Source organism: Hirundo rustica, chromosome 3 (assembly GCF_015227805.2).
Source record: "Hirundo rustica isolate bHirRus1 chromosome 3, bHirRus1.pri.v3, whole genome shotgun sequence".
NCBI classification, from domain to species: domain Eukaryota; kingdom Metazoa; phylum Chordata; class Aves; order Passeriformes; family Hirundinidae; genus Hirundo; species Hirundo rustica.
Genome location: NC_053452.1, coordinates 26008250 through 26024214, shown reverse-complemented (window position 1 = coordinate 26024214; position 15965 = coordinate 26008250). Strand labels below are relative to the sequence as shown.

The following is a 15965-nucleotide window of genomic DNA, read 5'->3' as shown; positions in this document are numbered from 1 at the left end:
GATCTAAAGTATTAGTGTTTGCATTATGCAGTTACAAGCATAGACCTTAAAAAAAATGATGGCTTCTGGCAAAATTTACTGGAGAAAAGAATTTCCAGATAGAGATTTGACTTAAGGCATTACTGTTCAATGAGGAGTGGTTTGGGCAAGATCTTATTTCCACTTTTGCCTTGCAAGAAAATAGTCAATGACTAGTAAATGAGTTGGAAATTATTACTATAATTACCATGTCTTCAAAGCAGCCGTTGGAAATTGTGCATGCGGCAAGAAACTAATGAAGTTCCAGTTGCACAAAAACAAAAGGTCACAGCGACATGAGAGAAGCCACGGCAGAAGCTGTTTTAAGAACTTTTCCCATATCGAAGTCAGACTCTGAAGAAGATAGTGACAATGCCATCTTGCCCTGCATAGTTTTATTGTCTTGACAGGGAGTCTCCCAGTAATGAATGCCCGGTGCTGTCGGCACACACTGAGGCATTTGGAAGTCCTTGCAGAAAAAAAAGAGAAAACAGGAGGCATGGGGAGGAGGGATTTTAGGATGAATCTGGAAAAGTGCAGCCAAAGCATATTGGTGGCATGAAGAGAGATTTGTTCGGTCAAATCTCGTTTATTGTGTAAATAATCACGCACCAGCATGCACTGAACAGTTCAGCATACATCCTTCTCAAATGATACAAGGTCAGCGCTGCACTTTAGCTGTTCTCTCAAAAGTAAGATATTCCTGTGAGTCTCTCAAGAGTACTTCAGTCAAATTGTTCCTCACCTTCAAATTATCCTCTTTTTATACAATAAGGGAAAAAAATCTTTATAAAGGCTCTCCCTCTTTACTTTTTAATGAAAATCTGCATCAAACCAATATTAAAACTTTTAAGCACATTATTTTCTAATAAACAGCTAAAAAGACATAATAGTTGGAAAAACAGCACAAGCATATTGTGTACAGGTTTTACACAAGCGCCCACGCACATATTTCTGCCATGACACCCACTTTTCCACATCATTCCTAATTTGCAATGTTCTTGTTGCTGTGCCTGATCCAAATCCCCCTGCAATGAATGTACGCTTTTCAGCTGGTTTCAGATTCCCTGGAATTCAGTCGAGGCATTTGAGCTATAAAGAGCATATCAGGAATGCTGGCTCAGAAGAGGGAGAAGGATGTGAGTTGTACTTTCACAATGCTGATGAACAGCCAAGAGTACAAATGATAGCTAAAATTTCAAGTTGTATTGATGAGAAAGCATGAACAGTTTTTGTGACTGTACTATGACAAAATGATGGCTAGCCCAAATTAGCCCTTAAAGCCTTCTGGAGATACCAGTCCTTGCCTATTAAAGATCCTGCTCATTCCATTATTTTAGATTTCCTTTTGGTTTGTTCTTTTTGGGCTTTTGTTGATGTCTTTTTTTTTTTTTTTTTAATCACCCCCAAATCTATTCTATCATTCCTGACAGGTTATTGCTCAGGCTGTGCGATGAATCCCATTGAGCAACACTGAAATTCTTAAATGAAGCTTCCTGGGTACTAAGTAGTAACTTACTCAATTCATTCAATGGGTGCTACCCACTGACCGCTGCTCTTTATGCTTTAGAGTGAATATCTAATTAATATCCTTTCTTAAATCACCATCATTAGCAGTTAATGACAACGGACTAACAGAGTTTATCACCCTCCCCATCTTCTGCTTTGAGTATGGAAAAACAAACAATAAAATTACATCCCCTCCAGCTTTTTCAAGAAATACAGAGGATGCAAGGGAAGTCTGTGTATGATGCTTTTAGTTTACCTTTAATCTCTAATATTTGTTGTAGTGAAAAAAACCAGGTGTGATTTTGCGTCTTTGTCTTACACCTTTAGCTATTTATTCCTGTGATCTGAGTATATTCATGGAGCTAGTCTGTGAAATTGATCCCCTTGCACGAGGCTCAAATGATAGAGCACGTAGAGCCAGCTCCCCTCAAACAGATAGAGTGACATTTGTTAACTGCATTTCAAGTCTGCAGTGGTGCAGACTATAATCTTCTTTAAAATATCTCAGGGGGGTGCTTTTACAGGCTGGGAAAGATAAGGGAAAAATACTTCTCCCCGTGGAAGTAACACTGCATGTATCTTTCTTTTATGGCTGAGCATGGGGCAAGACAAGGCATACATAAAGCAGTGGATATTTACAAAATTAACATCACCTCAAACCTCTGTGATGTCTGGGGCTGTGAAGACTTCCAAGTTTACTAAAATGCACTTCAAATTCAAAATGAAGAAACTTCTGACCAAAAAAAAAAAAAAACCAACCCAGACTTCTGTAGACAAAATTATACTATCTCTGTAATGTCACAATTATTCATTTTCAAATAAGAATATTTAGAAAAGTGAAACGTGACCAGAACCCAAGTAGGATACTTCCATTAAATTTTGTAAATAGGACAGCAGGAACTTTTTCTGGACATCTCACCCCCCACGCCAAACCCAAGCAAAACCAAAAGAAAAATCAAAACCTAGAACATCCTTTCTAAGTTATTAGTAATTTCACCACATTTCGTTTTAGGAAGATTCAGAGAATATAATTAAATTACTTAGTAAACTCTAGAAAGTAATCAGGAGAAAAATTCACAGGACTGTCTCAAAAACTACTGGCTTTTATTTATGATAATGAAGCTCTCACAGAGTAACAGAATGATCCACATATGGATGTTGACACTGCTTTCCAAGAAGGTTTCTTCCCCCCCAGTGAATCCAAAGACACCCAAGAAGGCAAATTTCATAAAAATATCCAACAATACCTAACATATTCCTTTCCCCTCTTGCTATTTTATAAAGCAGAATGGGCTAGGTGTGACATGTAGATTCCCGATCCCTCCTACTGCCAGCAGACTCTACAAGTAATATACAAATGGAGACAGCTTGAGTCTTCTGTGTCCCAGCCTGCTGCCCTGCAGCAAGTGATCCCTGGCCCTGAAAAGCTTTAGTGGGAGAATAAGTCTGTGCGCCCCACTCTCCCCCCACCATTTCCTCTGCTTGACTGCTGAGGGTCCTTTAGCCAGAAACAAGTCAAAAGAGAAGAGTTTCATGACTGCAATATTATTATTATTACTATAAAAGCAATTCAGGCATGCTTCACTTTCACTCAGCTTCATCGAAAGATACAGGCTATATTTTACATCACTTTTTTCATAAAATGTCAGAATTGAAAGTTGTCTGAAGACCACACTACGAGCTTTAACTCTGTTTTTCTCATCTTGGCTTTGTTGAGAAGCATTCACACATCTCTGACTCCATTAACTGCATGCTAAAGAAGCAGGATTTTGGTTCATGTTAGAACATACACCCTTTCAGTTTTCCTTTACTCCATCCGAGAAGTTGAACACTGCCAGCACCTTACAGACTTATTGGGCAATATTGTAATTTGGACTGTTATCTTTCACTGAGAAAATATTCCACATTTTATGACACTGTCCATCAAAAGCTCTTTAGAATATCACTATGGTATTTAAGAGACATGAAACATTTTGATGAATAACAGTCATGGATGTTGAGTAACTATGTAGGAAAAACATTAAAGTTTATCTAGAATTCAAAGATGAAAAAAGTTCAGGGCAGATACCTCAATAGGATATCCAACTTAAAGAATTCCTTATGGGCACAAGCTATGAGCATAGACGCCAATGCTGACTCTCAGATTATCTTATTTTTAACAGGAAATTTAAGGAATCATTAACAAGCAATGATGTTATAACAGATGATTGCTTTGGTTGAGAATGCCAGAGATTTTACAGACTGTTTAAAATCTAGGTGGGAAAGGTGTCAAAATGATTTTGCTCAATCTAATAATGAGATAAGCTGCAGAGGGCTGACTTCCTATCTCTTATATCTAGTAGTACAGATTACATGGGAGAGGAGCAGGAGTAGGACTCCTCATCTCCTGTAGCCTGCAGGCTACTGTTGTGGCTGCAAAGGTTCTCTATTGTTCCCCACCATAGAAAAGCTTTCATTTCCATGTTGCAGCTTCTGCTAAAAAATCATGCTTCTGTACATAAGATGTTTTAACTTATACCACAGAGTCAAATCTTCAGGTACATTAAAATGAGATTTGCAGTTTTTCAACTGAGGAGTGATTAATGATTATCTTCTGATTACAACTTTCTTGTAAAACATGAACAAAACCAAACTGAAATATAGGAAACCCTGCAAGATATTCTTCTCTAAAAATCCTCTAATTCTACATAAGCATTAAAAAAAAAAAAAAAAAAAGTAAACTGGTATGAAATGGGGAAAAATGCGTATCTACTTATCTACTGTTTCAGCATACTTTATTTATGAAGTGTTTATAGCTCAGGTCAGCTCAGAGGTGCACATAAAGATCAGTGTGAAACATGCAGAGGCATCTATTTTTAAAGCTGTTGGGGAACACAGAAATATTTTGCATGTTTCCATCTGGAATTGTTTTTAGAAATGCCATCTAGAGGGGCAATGCAGAAACCTGCTGTCAAAGAATAAACAGCATCTTTATGTAAGGCAATTAATTCTTCAAATGCTGTTCAGTCTGTGAATGGCTGGTAAACAAATGGGGTGACTGCCAGTATAAATATTTATTTGGGAACAGAGGCAGCTTCAAAACAAGCAAAAGTTTGTCCCAAGCAGTTGGTGCACACACGCTGCAGAGAAGCAGCATGAATGGCTCTAAGCAAACGTCCCTTGGAGTTCTACATGTGAATTCCAAATACACAGAAACATTTTAAAGGCTTTAGTGTTATTAACAGGTCAGCAAAGAGATTCTCATGACTTTTTTTTAATTCCTCCAGTGACAGTTGGTATAACTTGTTATTAAAGCAAATAAAGCCCAGAAAGCCATTTGATCTGCATTACTAGAACGCTAGTAGACCCACCAAATGAGGCTAGTATTGAACAGAGAGGATGTAAAATTAGTTACCAACTAGCAGCTACAGCCATTTCACATTTTACAAATCCTAATTTTTTTAATTTTTTTTTTCTAAAAGGGGAAGATCTAAGGAAATAATAAATTAATTCTTTGTTCATGGGACAACTTTAGAACGAATTGAAGTTTTACTAGAAAAATATTGCCATAATTTTGAAATTGTAAATCCAAGAAGGAGAACCATAAGAATGATTCTTCCTCTGTTTATTCAAGCACAATAGCTTTGATTACAGGTAATAAATTAAATTATGGGATATAACACACAAAAAATGGCAATATATAGCCTTCTGAAAGTAAATAATCTGGACTGTGGGTGTAGATTTTTTTTTCTTTTTTTCCCCCCTAGGGCCTGTTCTGGATCAACTGACAAGTGAAATAAGATGCACTCTGACCATGGAATAGCAGGGAGCTCTCACCCTGCGTGTTACTGAAACTACCTTTTACCTGAAGCACTAGAAATCACGTGTTTTCAAAACTGAAACATTCAGCAGGCCAATATTTAGTACCTGTGGTCACAGCACACTGGCTGACAGCTGTGAGAGCCATTGTACCACTGGATACTCACATTTGGTAAGAACTTACACCAAGACACAAAGGCATCGCATTAAAGAGCTTGATATTGGGAGGTGCTAAGGCTACTGAGTGCAGAATGTGCTGTGCTGTTACGGCTGAGGTCAAAACCCATAATTTTCCCCCCCAGATTCTGAGACAACTACTGAATATTTTGAACACAAAACTTGCTGAGAAACAAGTCTGCTTCACAAAATCTGAGTGCAGTATCAGAATAAATTAGTATTAGACAGAGATAAAGTTAGCTACTTCAAAATACAAGGATGAATATGGAGGACATAACCTTCAAGCACTTCAGTCTCTGGCTATATGACATATTTTATCAATCTCTCCACAATATTTTATTTCTCATGCAAATGAGATCCAGATAGTATCTGGAATTTACCTACTTCTCACAGTTCCTGTCTCACTTGGAAGCTTTTTGTCTCAGCATACTTGAAAGAGAAGATAACTATCACAGAAGATAACAAAAATTAATGCCCTTTCAAAAGGCCACATCTATCTGACATGCCTGGTGCTATCTGCTATGCCTGATAATTCAGTTATTGGTTGCTGACATATTATACAACCTTGGCTTTCCTACTTTAGGATTCTGAATTCTCAAAAACAGCTGCAAAAGAGAACCATGCAATTAAATGTATGACATTCACAGGTATCAGGTTCAGTCCCTGTAGGTTTATTTTCTGTGAATGTCAAAACCAAAGAGAAGCTTGGTTTTTGTTGTTTTTTTTCCTTATTGTTCAAACATCTGAAATTTTACAACATCCTGTGTCTGAGAAATTAATGCCTAAGTAGCAAAACTTTGCCATTCTCTATAGTAAAAACCTCAAATAGTTATTTGCGGGGATAAAAAGAAAAAGACAACAAAGCCTTTTCCAGGACCAGGAGATATTCTGCTGTGGACTGCATCTGAGTGGTGTTTGTTGCTGAACCTGACCCCCAAACACATGTGCAGCACATATCTGCACCTTGACTTGTTTCATTCCATGTGCTGATTCTCCCAAGTGGCTGATTTTTTTCTTTCAAGGTAAAGTATATTTCCTTTTTTTAAATCTATCTGCTGTTCAGAAAGACACATCCCTCTAATTTTTAAGAAGTATTTTTGGAAAATGGGAAAACACTGTCAATTATGTAACAGCCTATAGGAATATTCTGTATAGGAATATAGAAAATATTTTTTATGTGTTCCTTTTTACCAGCTTCAGATCTCTACAGGCAACAGGTATGGAGAAGGAAGGTAACATTGTAAAAAATTGTGAGGGTTAATTTACATACTGCAGCATGCACTGTTGATTTCTGCCTCATATTTAAATTACATTATTATTTTGTTCTAAAGCTGTCATTTCAGTGAAATTAGGAATGTAACACTGAGATAGATGTCTTTATCTAGTCCTGGTGTATCTATGTTTTGTTATAGTGCATAAGGATAAGAATACCGCCTAGCTCTAGGACATGTTAATGTAAATAAATTTAAATTACTATATAGACAATCTAACAGAGGAAGCTTTAGAAAAAACCCCAAATGTTAAATCCTGACCCAGGTTCTGAAGAGGGATGGAAAAGGGAAGTTATGGAGTTTTCCTCTAGCACAGCACAAAAATATATTATTCAAAGATTTCCCCCACCTAATGTTTAAGTAAAATACTTCTGTAATGTTCCAGGGAAAAACATTTGGTCAGAGAGGCTCATTATTTCACCTGCACCTAAAAAAGAATGTGTGTGACATTAATGACTTTGTTTCTATTATACTGATACCTCCAAAACCCACCCCATGCCTAACACAGCTCCTTCTGAGGTACCTGAAGGCTGTGTTGCAGTCTTTAAATAGGAAACCAGAATCTCCACATCATGTAGAGCACATGCCACTACAAAGAGGTTGCTATTTATTGTTATCTCCAAGAAAATCCACATAAATTTCAATAGTGCTAAATGATGACAGGGCTACCACTCAGCTGCAGTGCCTGGCAAGCTACAAATCTGACATTTTTCAGTCCTTTTAATGCCTGGCCTCTTAAATAATGAGGAGTAATAGTTTGATGACAACCATTGTGCAAGTTCAAACCGTGAATAGAAACTTGCATGACCCACGAGAGAGGAAGGATCAGACTCACACCTGGTCTCAATATGTTCAAGCAGCAGAGATTTGCACTCACTCACACCGGGTCTAGAGGCTAAATTTGCAAATCCCTCCCCAAAGGAAGAAAATTGTGTTTCTTATCTGCCTCTCATTGTATGTTCTGCTTTTAACACTTGTCCCTGAAATGGAAAGGGACATTAAAGCAACATGGCTACTCTTTATTCTACTCTTCACAGCTTTAAAACTGAAGCTGTATTTCTTCCTGAAACAGAAATTTCTGTATGGCAATAGAACTGGAATTGAAATAAAGGCGTAAACAGGTTTTCTTTGCATTTTATAAATTAGTATGTCAAGAACAAATAGAATGGAAAGAGCCATAAGTAAGAGAATCGAAGCCTTCCAAGTGTTGTTAAATATACTTGGAGAAAGACAGATTTCTAGGAGAAATTCTGCCCTTCATTCCACAGCAATAACAGAAAAATGATCTCTCTATACTTTCACAAGTCACTTGTCAATTTTCTAAAAAGATATTTGTCTAACAGCATCATCAGTACTTATATTATTACATCCTAAGAGAGTCATATTCACTTCTTGAATACTCTCCCATTCTGTCCTCAGAATCTTTAAGATAATTTTTTGTTTTGTTTTGTTTTTTAAACTGGATGTTCTTTTCCACAAAATATGTTTGTTCATTGAGATAGCCCTATGCCTATATGCTCAATAAGTAAATGACAGTGGTTACACAATGGCCTGACCCAAGTGGCAGGGTCAGAATTCAGATCCAGAGCTTTGGGTACATTCATAGGGTAACTCACAGCCACTCTTGCGCCTCCCATGCATTCCCACAGAGCTCAAGAATAGAAGGAAAATGGTTCTGAAGTTAAAATGTTACAGAAACAATTACAAAGGAAACAAACTCTTCCTATACACACTCCTGTGCAGAACAGGTAACAGGACATGAAGAGCTAACCTAGGGTTTAACTGTTTATCCAAACTTCATAGTGAGCAGGAAGTTTTCTAACAGTTCATTATCATTATATATGTAGTGCAAGAACTTTTTCTTTGAAATAGCCATCCTACAAAGGAGTCATTTACTACTATCATTTTGAGAGAACAGCATTTGGGTAAATCCTTCCTTGACAGGTTCACCAATCAGCACATTTTTCTGAAACATCCAGTGTTTGGCTTGCTATAATCTAACTTAGGTGACTAAAACAAAATTCTGCGCCAGTTTCAAGAAACTTAAGTGTTTTTCATGGAGCACTCTTAGAGAAAATGTCATATAAAAATGAAACCTTTATGAACAGATCTTTTTATGACAGAAAATCTCACCAAAAAAAATTATGGGTTTTTTTTTTTTGTTTGATTTGGTTTTGTTTTAATTGAGATATGGTACAGTTTTCTGTGCTTATAAGAGATACAAGTGACAACTTAATGCAAAAATTCCTTAAATCATTTTTTCATGCTTTACACTGCTTTGATTAGAGAAGCAAAGGTAAACTGGCTCAGTAATTCAGCAAGCTGGTGCATGCAAGTTATAATCGTTTTTCCTGGGCCTTAAATCAGGAGCAAATAGCATAGGATTTAATAAAAACCAGGAAGTAAAACTTCTAGCTATTGATTCAGAAGCTACTTATTTAAAACTTACTATCCAAGAAAAACAATAAATGCTACTGTATGTCATGATTTCAGAAATATTTGTACTTTCTCAAGAAAACACAAAGTTGTAACTTTTTAATTGTGAAAGAACTATGTCACTGTATATTGGCTTTTATTGCAGAAATAAGAATGTTATATAATTTCTTGTTTTGTAGTATATCGTGTACTGCAGAAGCCATAAACACACTCTTTTTGTCTGGAAAGGGCAGTTTCTTGAACTGTGAACAAAAATAAACAATTTCATGAGAACTTGACTGCAGTGAAAGAATGAAGGACAAATCAGAACTAGAGAGGAGATTAAAATGTAATTTAACTCAAGCAAAAGCTCAAGAAGGAGTATTCAATAACATGACATGGTAGCATAATCTAGAAATACGGATAAACTCATAGCAAAAACAAGCCACACACTGGGACTAACCAGGAGAAACTCAGTTTGCATAAAAGTTAAGCAGATTCTTTCCATTTCATAAAAATCCAAAGGAATATAATTGAATTTCAACAACTGTTTTCAATGTCCTTCTAGAAAAGAATTTAATTTTTTAGAGCATCAGTTAAGAAAATTAATGAGAACAAGTGACAAACTCCCAAATAAAACACCTCTAAATCAGCTTCACTTTCATACCTAACAATCCTGAGAAAGTAAGGCGAGGAGCTCTCTGAATCACTTAAATATATGCTTAGATATTTTGGGATACTTCCAATAGGCAATCTCCATGAATTTTGTAAAAACTGAAATTCTAACTTATTCCAACTTAACAAGTATTTCACTTGATTGGGAAGTTAAAGGACAAGTTAAAGACTAAACATAATTATTGGCACTTGCTTCATGTCTTTATCATATCTTGGTAAATAAGCATTTTTAAATTTTTTGGGGGAACATCAATGCGAGCTAAAGGCTAAAGGAAATATGTCTTACAGTTAGAGTTACCATGTCTAACTTTACCACTCCCCGTCTTCTGATGATGCCAACAAAAACTAACTGTGAATTTTAAAAGTTTAGACTTTCTCCCTTGTTTTACCAGCTGATTGGCTGTTCAGTATTATTTAAAACACTACTCAGTTAACAGAAAACAGTGTTAGTTAGTCAGCATGTTCTGACTACAGATTTTCAATCTCATTGACCTCAGTGAGGTCAGGATTTCCCTCCCATATTCCATTTAAAAGGACAATACAGCCTCGAACCAGAACACCCTCAGTGTTTCCCTTTTTCTCCCTCAATGACAACTAGCAATGCTTCATTGTATACAGTATCAAAATGGGGGAAGAGGTGGGACATGCATGGACAGACACCTCCACAAGAGACAAAGAAAAAGTCACTTCCTGAGGAAACCTCATCTTTATTTTCCTTTCATCTGCACTCCATAACAAACACTGTAAGGGCACAGCGGAATAAAAATCACAATAACAAATAAAAGCTCCACAGTGACATCTATTCCTCATATGACTGTAGATATTAACTACTTAACATGGCTGGATATCACTACACTACCATGAGAACAGTATGTTTACTTGTTTTCTGAATTCCTGTCTTCAGCTCTCCTGGCATTTACTATTTTGTTTTCTATATTACCTTGTCTATTCTGCAATTTCCAGCAAAATTACCCTGCACCTAATATATATATATTTTTCTCTTTTGTTGTTGTTCCATTATTTGTGAAATCATGAGTCAACAGAGCCTGCCTGACAAACTCATTGAGACAAACATTACTTTGCAGAGTGACTTGAAGGCAAATATCCCTATTGTCCCTAATTTACTGTCAAACCAGGAGGGGAAAAAAGCCCAACTCCTTTCAAAAGACAATGATTTCCACCATCCTAAATAATATTCTTCTATATAAGAAACCACTGTAATTTATAATGTCTGTGCATCCAAAATATCAAACTGATATGACAAATAGCAAGATTTTCCCAATTAAGAGTAAAAATAATTACTTTATTCCTTCTCTCATCTGGAGGTTATATGAGCAGTGTTATCTTGGTATGTTGTTTAGTGCCTTGGAAAGCTATTCTTATTCTCACTTCAAATGACAAAATTTTGGGGAGCTCTGCCTAGGCATTAGAGGGAGCAAAAAAGTCATGATCAAGCTTTGCATAGTCTGGATGAATTTAACATTACAAAGAGCTTTGTATTAGGTTTCAGGGTAGAAAATTCAACTCACTATGAGAGGATGCACCCTCTATGCTCTAGATGCATTCTTTCTATGCTACCTTCATTCAGCTTCCTCTCCCAGTCCTAAGCAGCAGTAATAATTGCAATAATTCCACATTTCTAGATGCTGGACAGTTTTCTTAAGGCAACAAAATTTTACCTGGGCCAAGTTTTCTCAAGATTAAGAGCAAGATCTTTAATTGCAACAGAAATAAAATGGACCTTAAAGAAGAAGAAAATATACATATCAGTTTCATGTGATGGATCTCCTCTGAGTCTCTCTGTAACATAGAACCAGGTACCAAAGCCATAGAAAGAAACAAAAAAGCAGAAACTTTCCTAATGCCAGTTTATAGAGCTGTTTATTTGCTTCCTGTGAATTCTGTTCAGTCTCTTCACTTTCCTCACATGTTCTCCAGGAAGTTTAGGAATGCATTTGCCCTACAAGCTGACTAGACAAAGTTTACCATGCACAGCTCACTTGCTGATGCAGACCCAGCCCCAAAATAGCTACCTCACTAACATCTGAGAGCTCTGGAAGAAGGCTCAGCTTCCAAAACCGTTTGTACAGAGGAGAGATTTCCATATAAAAAGGGCCTATAAAAAAGACAGATTTACAATTCCCAATTTGGAAGAGCATTGGATAGTTTCATGTACCTTCATGCCAGCACAGTTCATTCAGGTCAGGACTTGCTGCAATATAGAGCCCTATGAGCTGCAATATGTTTTATTCTCACATGAGAAGCACCCAGAGGTGTTAATTTCTTTCTCATCCCTTTTTACCCTCCATTTACAACTGTTAAACTTCTTGCTGAATATTCCATACAAACAAGAACAAATGTACAAATGAGAAAGGATGCTTTTCCTTTCTGAGAAATCAGGATCAATCTCAACCAAAAAGATTCTGTGAAACTGTGAAGGCCCCATAACAGGACCACAGGAGTCTGAGCAAGACCTGTTCTTACTGTGACTTACACTGGTAGAGTATTTGGCCTCAGGAGTGAGTACAATTTGACTACAAAATATCCCGACAGGACCTAGTTTATATGGGAGTAAGTTAAACATTTTGAATCCCTTCATAACAAACCGTATTTGGGACTAATTGTTTCTGTTTTCCTGAGGACCTTTCAGCCACTTTTAACACATAATGTCAGTACCTGGTATTTTGAGGAGGTTTAAAATGCAATCCCCAACCTACTGAAAGGCTTACAGGAAAAACAAAAACAAACAAACAAAAAAAACCCACCAAAAAAAACCCAACAAACTTTCTCTTAAAGTCCCTGTCACCGCCATAGTAACATACTGTATCTGTCATTGCAAACCCCTGACACCAGATTTAACCTCCTACACAAATACATATTGCAACTGCTATTTTGCCACACAACACATAACTATCCGGCTAGCAAGAGAAAAACATTTTGTCTTTTAATTGTTTCTGTACAAACTGTTTAATTAGTTTTGTTTTGTAATACAGTAATGAAAACAAACAAAACTATTTGTAATCCAAAAAACCCCCCCCAAACAGATTAAAATCAAAGCAGGAATGAAGGAAATAGTGGGAGGGAGGAGGTGGGAAGGTAGACTTTTAAAGTGTTTTTCATTCATGACATTACTCAGTCATAAGTTCTATTTAGCCTATTTTGGAAAGAGCATGATGAGATACACTCAAAATCTTTTTTCTTTTTTTCTGGAATATGCAGCACAAATTTCTAAGGCCATAAAATCTCCCAGTACACTTCAAGTTTTCCTTATCTTCTCACTATAGCCAGTAACAACACTCAGAGTTGGATTCAAGATCTGAAAGCCAGAGGCACTCTTCAGATGTGCAAAAAGCCTGGTTAAGGTCAGTGGCGGAGCACCACGAGGTGGGAGGGTGCTGGGGAGCACCCTTGTGAGCTGAGTGCTCAGAGGAGCAGCATGACTGATCCCAGCTCATTTAAAATGGTGCCTGAAAGGGTCAGTGACAGAGCGAAATGATCTCCAAAGGCTTGCACTGCAGCATTGATGCACCTCACGGATGCAAGCCCTGGCACCAGCGCCAGCCATCATTTCCGACACTCAACCCTGCTGCAGGGAAGCCTACCACTGACCGTCTTGGAAAATCACTTAACTCTTTCCCCCACATTGAAATACTCCAGTAAACGGCCTTTTTAACTATTTCCAGACTGACATGCCTGCTCAATATTTTATAACTTTGGCAATTTCACCACGAAAGCAGAGATTGTATTTCGCTAACAACACCAGCTGCCAAAGCAGCACATTAACGCCCTTCTCGCGAGTAAAGAGTGCAAAACGGAGACATTCACTTCACCATAAGAAGAGAACAAACCAAACTGAACTAAAATGCGTTCATTTTAAAAATCACCAGCGCACAGTGAACAGTTTTATTGGTATGAAATTGGAACGACACTTCCAAAGCTGCATAAGCGCCAAGCACATTTACATGTGTGAAATGTAACTGTACGTGACTTCAAACAAACTCTGCTGGTTATGAGAAAACTTCATACTTCATTGTTTAGAAAATAGGAGTTAAGTTTTCTTCCCATTGTTGCCACTGGGAGCCAGGAGGGAAGCGAGAAGAGGTAAGAGTTGTTTCACAAAAAGCAACTTTTAGGTTCTTTTTGACTTCCCAATGCACGTGAATAATAAGAATATGATGAAACATGTAAAACAAATTTTTTATCTGGCTTTACTCTTCATGATGCGATTCTCTGCATAACACTTTTTGCAAACACGGTTTAACAGCTGAAAGCAAAACAAATATCATCTTTGTATAAGGCCTAACGTGGGTAAAAGTGGAAAGAATGGGAATTATATTGTACATCCATTCTCTTTTTACTCTGATCTTTTACTCTCTAATAACTTGCTTACACCTTATTTGCTAAGTAGAAAATAATGAAAACACAGAGTACACCACCTTCTAGAGAATAATAATATATCAAATTTTACCTTATGTCTCCAATGGTCTCACTGGTGTCAGCACTGATTTCACAGAAGCTGGAAATGGGCTGAGCAAAACACCTAATAAAAATTTTAAAAGAATAATTAAAAAATTATGTTTGTTGCAATAAACTTAAGACCAACAGTGACAAAATATGAACTGGAATTTCCCTTCACTTTTATGGAAATATTTCTGAAGTAAATGGCAAAATGGAGAGTTATCCGTGTTTTGTCGCACTACTACACAGAGAGTAGAAACAATCACCTTGGGTCCACAAAGGCATACCATTAAATTATCCAAAAGCAGGAGAGATGAGCATGACAAGAAGCTGTTTTGTTTTTTGGGTTTTTTTTGCTTTTTGTGAAGTTTTTTTGGGAAAGAAAAATGAAGTGCACAGAGGAAATGTTATTTATAAAAATAACTTGATTTTACAAATCTCATTAATAAAAACTCAAATACCTCAGGGTGGTGAGAAATTCAATTTTGTCAAATAGCTATTTCCACAACTGATTTTTTGTTAGAAAACATAAAAACTACAAACTGGAAACCAGGACAACAGAAGCATGGGAAAGAAGTAGTATGGGATTAGGGTCTGTTATTGAAATCCTAAGCTCATTCTCCATCCAGATGTACAGCATTTTCATCACTGAAGGAGAACCTTTTTCTATATTGAAATATATGAAAGTGCAGGACCACTACTGAAAAAATCCTATGGTTTTGTGAGGGCTGTGGGACCAAGCAATGAAAGGGGAGCTCTAAATCAAAATAAATAAATAAATAAATAAATAAATAAATAAATAAATGAGCCTGGTCTATTGAAGTGAATGACAGAATCCTATAGGATTTTGGAAAAAAATCACTTAATAGTGTTATAAAATGCTGCTACACTATTATGATGTGTCAGAAAAATGTATTCCTTACCCTCAGTTTAAATTCTCGCTGGCTTTCTTTGGGATATCTGAAGATTAAATTAGACTTTGCCAATTCCTACCAAGTTATTTGGCTTGATAGAGGAAAGGGTAATGGATTACTGATTTATGCACTGATTTGCTCAAAACAACATTCCCAAAGAAATTAATATATAAATAAAGGGTGAAGGTGCAGCCACAGACACACAAAATAAACAACCTAGAGGCCACCCAGAAGAAATATTCTTCAGTTGTTCCTGTATCAGTGCTGTATGTCACCCTTTTAAACAAGGAGAATTAGACTCAAAAAAATTAGAAAGTTTTATATGAGATTCCAATTTGACACTGAAAATTTGGAAATTTCAGTGAGGAAAATGTGATACTGAAGCCCATTTACAGCCTACCAAAAATAACCTAAAAGAAGAGTAAATGATTTAATTATCTAAGTCAAAGGACAGGATGATTCAGCCTAATGTCCTAAGCGAGAGAAACACCTCACAGTAAAGGGCAAGCTGTGTGGTTCAGTGCAGGGGTACTGGCAGAAAAAACACCTGTTCTTATGCACATCAAGGAAACACAGTGGTACTTTCAGTCTTTAAATGCTCAGATACCGAGTTTTAATTATCAACAATTCCACAGTAAACAGCACTTCAGGCATAGAGGTGTTTGCTAAAGGCAGTGGGAGTGGCAGGGAAATGGTCTCCTGGATAATAATCCTCAGACAGCAATTGTTC

The 15965-nt window shown here is 36.8% G+C and overlaps 1 long non-coding RNA gene across 2 annotated transcripts in view; it reads right to left on the bottom strand.

Annotated features, from left to right (window-relative positions):
- LOC120751317 (uncharacterized) overlaps positions 1-15965 on the bottom strand; it is a 154296-nt gene that overhangs the window by 5843 nt on the left and 132488 nt on the right. Inside the window, exons 3-4 of one of the 2 annotated variants that reach the window (XR_005700382.2) lie at positions 14332-14403; positions 9326-9451 (exon numbers count right to left, since the gene is read on the bottom strand). This is a non-coding gene — a long non-coding RNA (uncharacterized LOC120751317). Of the gene's footprint in view, positions 1-9325; positions 9452-14331; positions 14404-15965 lie in introns of those variants that run through there. The other variant, XR_005700381.2, reaches the window with a different exon arrangement.